This window comes from Dermacentor silvarum, chromosome 4 (genome assembly GCF_013339745.2).
Source record: "Dermacentor silvarum isolate Dsil-2018 chromosome 4, BIME_Dsil_1.4, whole genome shotgun sequence".
NCBI lineage: Eukaryota > Metazoa > Arthropoda > Arachnida > Ixodida > Ixodidae > Dermacentor > Dermacentor silvarum.
Window position 1 is genome coordinate 97596068 of NC_051157.2, and position 9373 is coordinate 97605440.

Below are 9373 nucleotides of genomic sequence, written 5' to 3' on the forward strand. Positions count from 1 at the left end.
TTTCTTAGCATCTTTTATGTGGCCACTCTTTGCTTTGTAATGAAGAAAAAAATTGATTTGATGATTTGATTTATCTTATTGCTTTAGGACGCATGTTGTGGTTAATTACGTGCCGGCTAGTCCTCGAGGCACGTCCATGTGAAAACAGTTTTTGCAACATGGCATGCTTCTATGTACACAATGTGATTTTCTAAACAACCTGTGAGTGACAAAATGCCCTAAAATGTGCTGCTGGGATACGACAGTTAAAAAATAAGGCTAAGAAAAAGGTTTCTGTACATATATCTTCCCAGCTTGTTCCATCCCCACCCTCTTCCCTTGTTCTTCCTTTTTTTTTTATCGCCCTCTTATCTTGCTGACAACAGATGCTGCCTTCCGTAATCTTGCAGATAGTGCATATATACGGCAATTTATTCGCACAGTCATAAAAAAAGAAGGCAGCTCCCAGTGAAAGCTTGTCGACGTGTTGACGAGACTTTTGTTGCAGGAAATGTTTACAATTTGTACCTCTCTGTTACAGAATGAGAAAAGAAGTGCTAACTAAAAACGCCAATACAAACCGACGCCACTTTACCTCTTCGATGAAATCGTAACATCTCAAAGGCTCATGTTAGACGCGAAGGCTGAAACTTTTCAGGTAATACGCAGTACGTCTGTGGGGATACGTGCTTTTGTGCATTTCAGAACCATGTCAGAAAGTAATAATCGTAGGAGTCGTTTATGCAAGCAAAAAAAAAGAAAGAAACAAAACAATTCTTGTCAGAAGTGGGATTCGAACCCACGCCCACATTCGTGGACCAGAAGCCTCGAGTCCTCTATTAGAGGAAAGGTCGAACCTTGAGTCTGGCGCCTTAGACCGCTCGGCCATCCTGACAGCACGCCGATGACTCGTCCTGCAAGCATTCATGTTAAGGGAGACGTCGCTTGTCAGCGGCGTATACGTGCGTTATCGCGTACAGCTTGCGGGACGACCGGTTCCGCAAATAAATTTCGTTGTTGATAGTTAGCGCTCGTCTTCGTTTCTTCTCGTGTCCGTGTTTTTTCTGCGCTATCCAAATACCATTCCATGCATGACGCGAACAGAGCAAAAGAAATAACATGTGAATGGGGTCAGATTGGCCTATCACAAGTGTTATTGTTAAGATTTTTCAAGTGTGCCGTGTTCTGTGTTGTTAACAGTTTACCAAACAAAGTCTCTTTATTATTTTTTGTCAAGCAGCAAATTTCTTTGCTTGTCGAAATATCTACCAAACACTTCTGCAAATTACGTGTGATGATCGCTAGAGCGTAAAATTGAAGTTTAAAATAAAGCAACATATAATGAATTTGAGAAACCTGCTCATTCTACTACTATCCAACAAGATGGGGATAGGGCCGGAGCATGGTCCTCTGCCTCAATTTAAGACACTCTATCTCTTGAAGAATTGATGCGTAGGAATATATTTCTACCCTTCTGAGTAGGGATATATTTCATTGTACATCATTTCATTGTACCTTTCGGGCATTGTGCGCATCAACATAATGTCATGCTGATTTGTGTACATATATTGCAGAAAGCTTAATTTGCACATTTTTTTTACTTATTCCTTGTTTTGCTTCCGCTGATCATCAAATTTATTTATTTATTTATTTATTTATCTTTATATACTGCAGCCCATAATTGGGCTATTGCAGGAGTAGGGGGAAAACACACATACAGTGATACAAGTCATATAGACAGGTGAAGAACACTAAAATACAAAGCATATATATGAAAGACGGTCAGAAGGGGCATTCAATAGCCTTTAGGAATTCCTTCAAGTATAAACAGCGGGTCGTACCACGGAGATCATTCCAGTATTCAACAGTCCTGGGAAAAAAACTGTTACAATGCGGGTGTTTGTCTAGCAGCACTTGATGTAGCTTTGCAACGGTAGGCCTAAGCAAGTCGGTCGGAGCTATGGCGAAGCTGGCGAGCAAGCGCTTCCTGCCGTCTTCTTCTAGTTTCAGCAGCACCGTGGCCACCGCCTTCAGTACAATCACTCCCCACCGAAAGAGGAGCCATCCTGACAACCAAGGGGCAGGAGAACACGAGAATGGTCGTGGCACTGCTTGAGCCGGGAGACGTGTACTCTTTCCCGGCTGGGACAACGCTGGTCTGAAGACGCTTCCATCGGATCGATGAAGTAGTTAACCGCGGATGTTTGTTGCAGTACCCGATAGAAATCATGGTACTTGGAGAGTATCTTGGTGGAAAGGCCCAAAGGAGTAGACGGGACCCACAACCAGACCAGCGTTCCGGGAGCAAAGCATGTATAGCCCTAGTGGATGCATCGTGCCGATGCTTTTGGCACCACTGGTCCTGGGATTTGAACGAACGAGCGAGCTGGAAACATTCTTCGGCGTATGCAGCTGCTCGAGAAAAAGTCGTCGACTCCGAAGCATCCGGCCGGTAGGGTAGAATTGTGTCCATAGTGCATGAAGGTTCGTGTCCGTGAAGGAGACATAAAGGTGAGAACCCAGTGCTACTTTGCGTGACAGTATTGTAAGCGTATGTGAAGAAAGCCAGAATTCAATCCCATTTCGAGTGGCCAGATGAAACATACATTGTCAACATGTCGCAAAACTGCCAACGTTTTTTGCTGTGGCAGATGACGGGGCTGAAGTTTCAGCGTAGCGCGAGAGGTGTTTGATAGCAACAACAACCCAGCGGTTGCCGCTTCGAGTGCTGGGAAGCGGACCGTATAGGTGAATGCCGACGTGGTCGAACACTCGAGCAGTACACGGTAAAGGTTGCAAGGGGCCGGCGGCATATTGAGGTGGCGTCTTGCGTCATTGGCACATGGGGCATGTCCGGACATACTGGCGAACGAAACGGTATACATACCGCGGCAGTAGTACCGAAGCTGGAGGCGAGATTATATCTTTAATACACCAGCGTGGCCGCACTGTGGGTCATTGTGTAAAGTGGCGCAGATGTCGGAACGGTGGTGCCGCGGAGCCCCGACGCCGTATACATATTGTTTCTCGCGGAGCCCGCTAAGGTAGAGCCACAGCGCAATGCAAAAGGCGGATTGCGGCAGTTACAGCAGGTTATCCCGAATGATGTTGTGCGTGGCTTGGTGACGGAGCGTCCGAGAGATCGGAGCTGGCGGCTAGACAGTGAGTCTAGAAACATGAGATCCATGGGTCCTTGCACTGCTCTCATGGCATGTCGGAAATGTTGAAGATGAAGGCACCGCAGGCGGCAATAGACGAGCGGACAGGATCAGAAGGCAGGGGTGACCGGGATATATAAAGGGTCTGCGTCTGAATGCTTTCGACAGATGTCGTATTCTTGTAGTCGTAATTCCCAACGAGCGACATTCTTTACCATTATGTATGGTCCGTGAGATCAATTATCTCCAGTCTACTCTTTGATACAACTTTGCACTCTTCTTCTCACACTAAACGCGTTGTAGTGAGGAGTAGGCGCTCTCCGGGCTCTGTTTGCCGACTATCATGGGGATTCAAGTCTCCTACAACGTTCCGCAAGTTGTACACAACGATCTGTCTTTCTCAACTCGAATATGCGTCGGTCGTCTGGAATGGCATTTCTAGATCCAACAGTGACATTATAGATTGGGAGCAGAAAATGTTTCTAAGCATATCATCATCACCGCTTCGCTAACACAGACACTGGACCTTGTTCTAGCACGGTTGGATTATTGTAATTTCCCTTACTTGGGATACTGGTTCTATACACATTTTCTATATTATTTTTCTCTTTCTACTGCCTCGTGTCCTGTATGTTTTAATTCTTTCTTCTTGTATACAGGGTGTTCATTTTTATGTTTTGCGGAATTTTTATAAATTGCCCGTGGCAGGTAGCATAATTCTTATAATTGAGCTGGGTTATTCGATACACATATTCAATTAATAAACAAAAAATCACTAATTAGCTTCTTAGTTAAATACTTTACGACACATATTGCAATTTACGAATTGTAGCCGGTGAGCTTGTCAGGCGTATCCACTTAGAATGAATTTCCAGAATGACACCAGTTTGGAGATATGCGCCATCAAACTCGCCGTAACATGCACTGTGGTTCCACTTACTTTTTTACCAAAATGCTATTTTGTGCATTGAAGCACAAAGGTTACTGGAACGCCGATGTATTTCGTCCCACACTTTGAGAAATAATATCTCGAAACTGGTGTCATCCTGCAAATTGATTTCAAGTGGATGCGTCTTGCAAGCTCACCGGCTACAATTCGTAAATGCAATATGTGTCATAAAGTAATTAACTAAGCAGTTCATTAGTGAGTTTCTTCTTAATTAGTTGAATATGCATTTCGATTTCTCGTGCTACTAATGTCCGCCTCTTCGAATAACCCAGCTCAACATTAATAATTATGCTACCTGCCACAGGCGATTTCTAAGATTTCGTAAAGCTTAAAAATGAACAATCTGTATATTACCTTCAGCGCAATAGATGCGGCAGTTGGTAGTCAGCGTTGCGTCCGTGTTTTTTTTTTTTTCTATTCCTGTTTTCGCACAGTTTTTCTTTCTTTCGTTCTCTTACATTTTTTTATGATGACGGTTTATTACCAGTTAGCGTTTGTATTCTACTTCTGAGTCAAAGAATGATACTGAGTTCGCTCAGATTATATTTAGTGATTGATCTCGTGCGTACATGCAAACGACTTCTTCCACAGTGACGTCCGTGTGCTTAGTTATCACAGATCCAGCAGAATGACCTTCCGTTTTTCCCTTTCACATATATTGTCATTGGAATGTTCCTTGATATCTTTGTAGACCTAGAGAAACATCGTCCCCTTTATGGCGCGTGCATTCCGGCACATTGGCTTTTGTTTTTGTTTTCTCGTTCTGACATTTCGGTATAGTGTAAAACGTACAATACTCGCACGCGCCTCCATAAGCCAAGTAAATATCCGTGCTGCGTGATCAAGAATATCGACAAGGAGAACAGGAAGTGCATGCAAGAAATGAAACTTCGGAGGTCTGTAAATTTATATGCATCTAATTAATATATGATATGATTAAATAGTGGCCCTGAATAGATTCGATAAGGGCCACTACTTTATCGACGTGTAGAGCAGACGACTACAGTATTGATATTTGCACGACTTAATGCCACGGAGCGCCTAACTCGTTATTCCATTTGACCAACCACATGCAGGCAATACACACACACACACATACACAGACATACATACATACATACATACATACATACACACATACATACATACATACATACATACATACATACATACATACATACATACATACATACATACATACATACATACATACATACATACATACATACATACATACATACTACATGCATGCATGCATGCATACATACATACATACATACATACATTCATACATACATACATACATACATACATACACACACACACACATACATACATACATACATACATACATACACACACACACACACACACACATACATACATACATACATACACCACACACACACATACATACATACATACATACATACATACATACATACACACACACCACACACACACACACACACACACACACACACACACATACATACATACATACATACATACATACATACATACATACATACATACATACATGCATACACACATACATACATACATACACACACACACATACATACATACATACATACATACTACATACATACATACATACATACATACATACATACATACATACATACATACATACATACATACATACATACATACAATGACAATCGATCAAACTACCACATTTGACCGACAATGGAAGCAAAGCCAGGAAGAACAGGAAAAATGTAAGAAGCTTTCTACATATAGTTCTACACAAATCAGCTCGACATATTGGTACTGTGTGCATTGTACTAAAGGTACAATAAAATGATGTACAATGAAATATGCTCATATCCATCAATTGATAATTATTCGAGGCAGTGTCCTGAATTGAGGCAAGACGTCACGATCGTATTTGGGCCCTCTCCCCATCCTGCTGTATAGTAGTGACACATTTTCTCTGTAAAATGACCAGATTGTGCAAATTTATTACTTTTTGTTTTATTTTAATTAAATGATACACTTAAGCGATCGCTTACACCTAATTCTGTAGAAGTGGCAGGCTTCACAAAAAAAGAAGAATCTTGATTCGATAACATATTATTTGCTAAAAGTACACGGCACACTGTACATGAAATCTCTTAACATGTGCGATAGACCTTTCCTTCACACGTTAGTTCTTTTGTCTGCACAGCAGGAGGCAGCTGTACGCGATAACGTGCGTTGATACCGCCCACAAGCGACGTCTCTCTTCGCATCAATGCTTGCAGGACGAGGCAGAGGCGTGCTGTCAGGATGGCCGAGCGGTCTAAGGCGCCAGACTCAAGGTTCGACCTTTCCTCTGATAGAGGACTCGAGGCTTCTGGTCCACGAATGTGGGCGTGGGTTCGAATCCCACTTCTGACAGAGTTTTTTTTTCCTTGCGGATGGCCACGTGGAACTTTCGTTAAAACGAAGGAATTTCACGTCGTCTTGCCGAAAGAGCAATGGCATAAGTTCGAATCCGGCTTTGAACATTACAATCCACCGTTCATAAAATCTTTTTTTTTTTTAGGGAGGATTTCAGGATCCTGGGATTATTACTTTCTGACACATGTCTGAAATGCAGAAGGGCACGTATCCTCACAGACGTACTGCATATTACCGGAAAATTTTACGCATTCGCGTCTAAGATCAGCCTTTCAGATAAAAAGGGGGAGAGAAAATCATATAGTAGAAGTGGAGAAGATAAGGGTGTGTTCCGATGGGCACCATAACCGCCTCATTACCTTGCGAGCACCTGGAGTATTGTGCGGCCAAAGAATATTAAAAAGAATATGTTGTGAAGCGGGGTATGGTAGCGAAGGGGATTAGCATGAAAGAAAGAAAAGAGCTTGTAATTTCGACAGAAAGAAGGTGTGCGAGTCCTGGGGACCTAGTGGCCCCAAAGGAGTATGTATTGTGGTCAAGTTTCCGTGTTACATGCACGCGATTCCACAATTGTCTATGCTTACATGTGTGCAAGCTCTTTGCTGTCTTGTTGTTGTTGTTGTTTTTTTGTATTTTGTACAACTGCTGTTCCATGCTGTCATTTGCGGGTGTGGCTACCTTGTCAAGTTGTTTATTAAATGCGAAGCATTTCTTGGCGAACATTTGCCACTTTGGCAGTATATATATATATATATATATATATATAGCGGCCTACGTTTTTGTGCTCTCATGGTCGTGTCGTTAACTTGGTATGTACCAAAATTGGCATTGTATGACAAGAGTGAATGACGAACATACAAGATAGATTATGCAATGAATAGCAAGACATGCGTGTCATGTAGGTCATGAAACAGCCTCATACGTCTTCATGCTCTCATGGTAGTTTTGTTAGCTTGGTACGTACCAAAATTGGCATAGTATGACAAGATTGTTTGATGAGCATAAATGATAGGTCTTGGTATAAATATCATGACATGCGTGTCATGTAGGTCATAACATTGACTGAGCGAAAAAACGATTAACACTCAAAAACAACTGAAACGTGTTCGGACGTGGGTACTATGTGAAGGAAACACTAAAGAATGATGGTAGAAGTCATAGTCATGAGCATGACTCAGCAAAAATGACAATGACTGAGCGAAAAAAGATTAACACTCAAAAGCCACTGAAATGAGTTCTGACGTGGTTACAACACTCAAGGATGATGGTAAAAGTCATAGTCATGAGCATGACTAAGCAAAAATGGCACGGACACATCGAAAAAAGATTAGCACTAAAAAACCATGGGAATGTGTTCGGACGTGGGCACTAAGTGAAGGAAAAGCTAAAGCTAGGTTGATGGTCGAAGTCATAGTCATGAGCATGACTAAGGCTTTGGCCTTAAGGTGTCTTAGGCGTAGCTAAATGGACTCCTGAGGACTCATGACATGAATGTCATGACGTGCACATGTGTCATGTAGGTCATTAAAGAGCCGCCTACGTCTTGGTGCTCTCATGGTCGTTTCGTTAACTTGGTAGGCTCGCCGCACAATGCTTCGCATAACATTGATTCCCGCAGTGCGTGGGATCTGCCGGCTTTTTTACCATCTTTTATGTGGCCACTCTTTGTAATGAAGAAAAAATACAATTGATTTGATGATTAGATTTATCTTATCGCTTTAGGACGCATGTTATGGTTAATTACGTGGCGGCGAGTTCTCGAGGCACGTCCTTGTGAAAACAGTTTTTGCAACATGGCATGCTTCTATGTACACAATGTGATTTTCTAAACAACCTGTGAGTGGCAAAATGCCCTAAAATGTGCTGCTGGGATAGGATAGTTAAAAAAGAAGGCTAAGAAAAAGGTTTCTGTACATATAGCTTCCAAGCTTGTTCCAATCCCCACCCCCTTACCTTGTTCTTCCTTTTTTTTTATCGCCCTCTTATCTTGCTGACAACAGATGCTGCCTTCCATAATCTTGCAGATAGTGCATATATACGGCAATTTATTCGCACAGTCATAAAAAAAGAAGGAAGCTCCCAGTGAAAGCTTGTCGACGTGTTGACGAGACTTTTGTTGCAGGAAATGTTTACAATTTGTACCTCTCTGTTACAGAATGAGAAAAGAAGTGCTAACACAAAACGCCAATACAAACCGACGCCACTTTACCTCTTCGATGAAATCGTAACATCTCAAAGGTTCATGTTAGAAGCGAAGGCTGAAACTTTTCAGGTAATACGCAGTACGTCTGTGGGGATACGTGCTTTTGTGCATTTCAGAACCGTGTCAGAAAGTAATAATCGTAGGAGTCGTTTATGCAAGCAAAAAGAAAGAAGAAACAAAACAATTCTTGTCAGAAGTGGGATTCGAACCCACGCCCACATTCGTGGACCAGAAGCCTCGAGTCCTCTATTAGAGGAAAGGTCGAACCTTGAGTCTGGCGCCTTAGACCGCTCGGCCATCCTGACAGCACGCCGGTGACTCGTCCTGCAAGCATTCATGTTAAGGGAGACGTCGCTTGTCAGCGGCGTATACGTGCGTTATCGCGTACAGCTTGCGGGACGACCGGTTCCGCAAATAAATTTCGTTGTTGATAGTTAGCGCTCGTCTTCATTTCTTCTCGTGTCCGTGTTTTTTCTGCGCTATCCAAATACCATTCCATGCATGACGCGAACAGAGCAAAAGAAATAACATGTGAATGGGGTCAGATTGGCCTATCACAAGTGTTATTGTTAAGATATTTCAAGTGTGCCGTGTTCTGTGTTGTTAACAGTTTAACAAACAAAGTCTCTTTATTATTTTTTGTCAAGCAGCAAATTTCTTTGCTTGTCGAAATAT

At 42.3% G+C, this 9373-nt stretch overlaps 3 non-coding genes across 3 annotated transcripts; 1 reads left to right on the plus strand and 2 right to left on the minus strand.

Annotated features, from left to right (window-relative positions):
• Positions 1-757: 757 nt before the first annotated feature.
• Trnal-caa (transfer RNA leucine (anticodon CAA)) lies at positions 758-874 on the minus strand. The gene is made up of 2 exons: positions 837-874; positions 758-803 (listed from the first exon to the last, which is right to left on the minus strand). It is a non-coding gene; the product is annotated as a tRNA-Leu (tRNA).
• A 5501-nt stretch (positions 875-6375) lies between these two features.
• Positions 6376-6492, plus strand: Trnal-caa (transfer RNA leucine (anticodon CAA)). Its single transcript has 2 exons — positions 6376-6413; positions 6447-6492. It is a non-coding gene; the product is annotated as a tRNA-Leu (tRNA).
• A 2394-nt stretch (positions 6493-8886) lies between these two features.
• On the minus strand, positions 8887-9003 carry Trnal-caa (transfer RNA leucine (anticodon CAA)). The gene is made up of 2 exons: positions 8966-9003; positions 8887-8932 (listed from the first exon to the last, which is right to left on the minus strand). It is a non-coding gene; the product is annotated as a tRNA-Leu (tRNA).
• Positions 9004-9373: the final 370 nt, after the last annotated feature.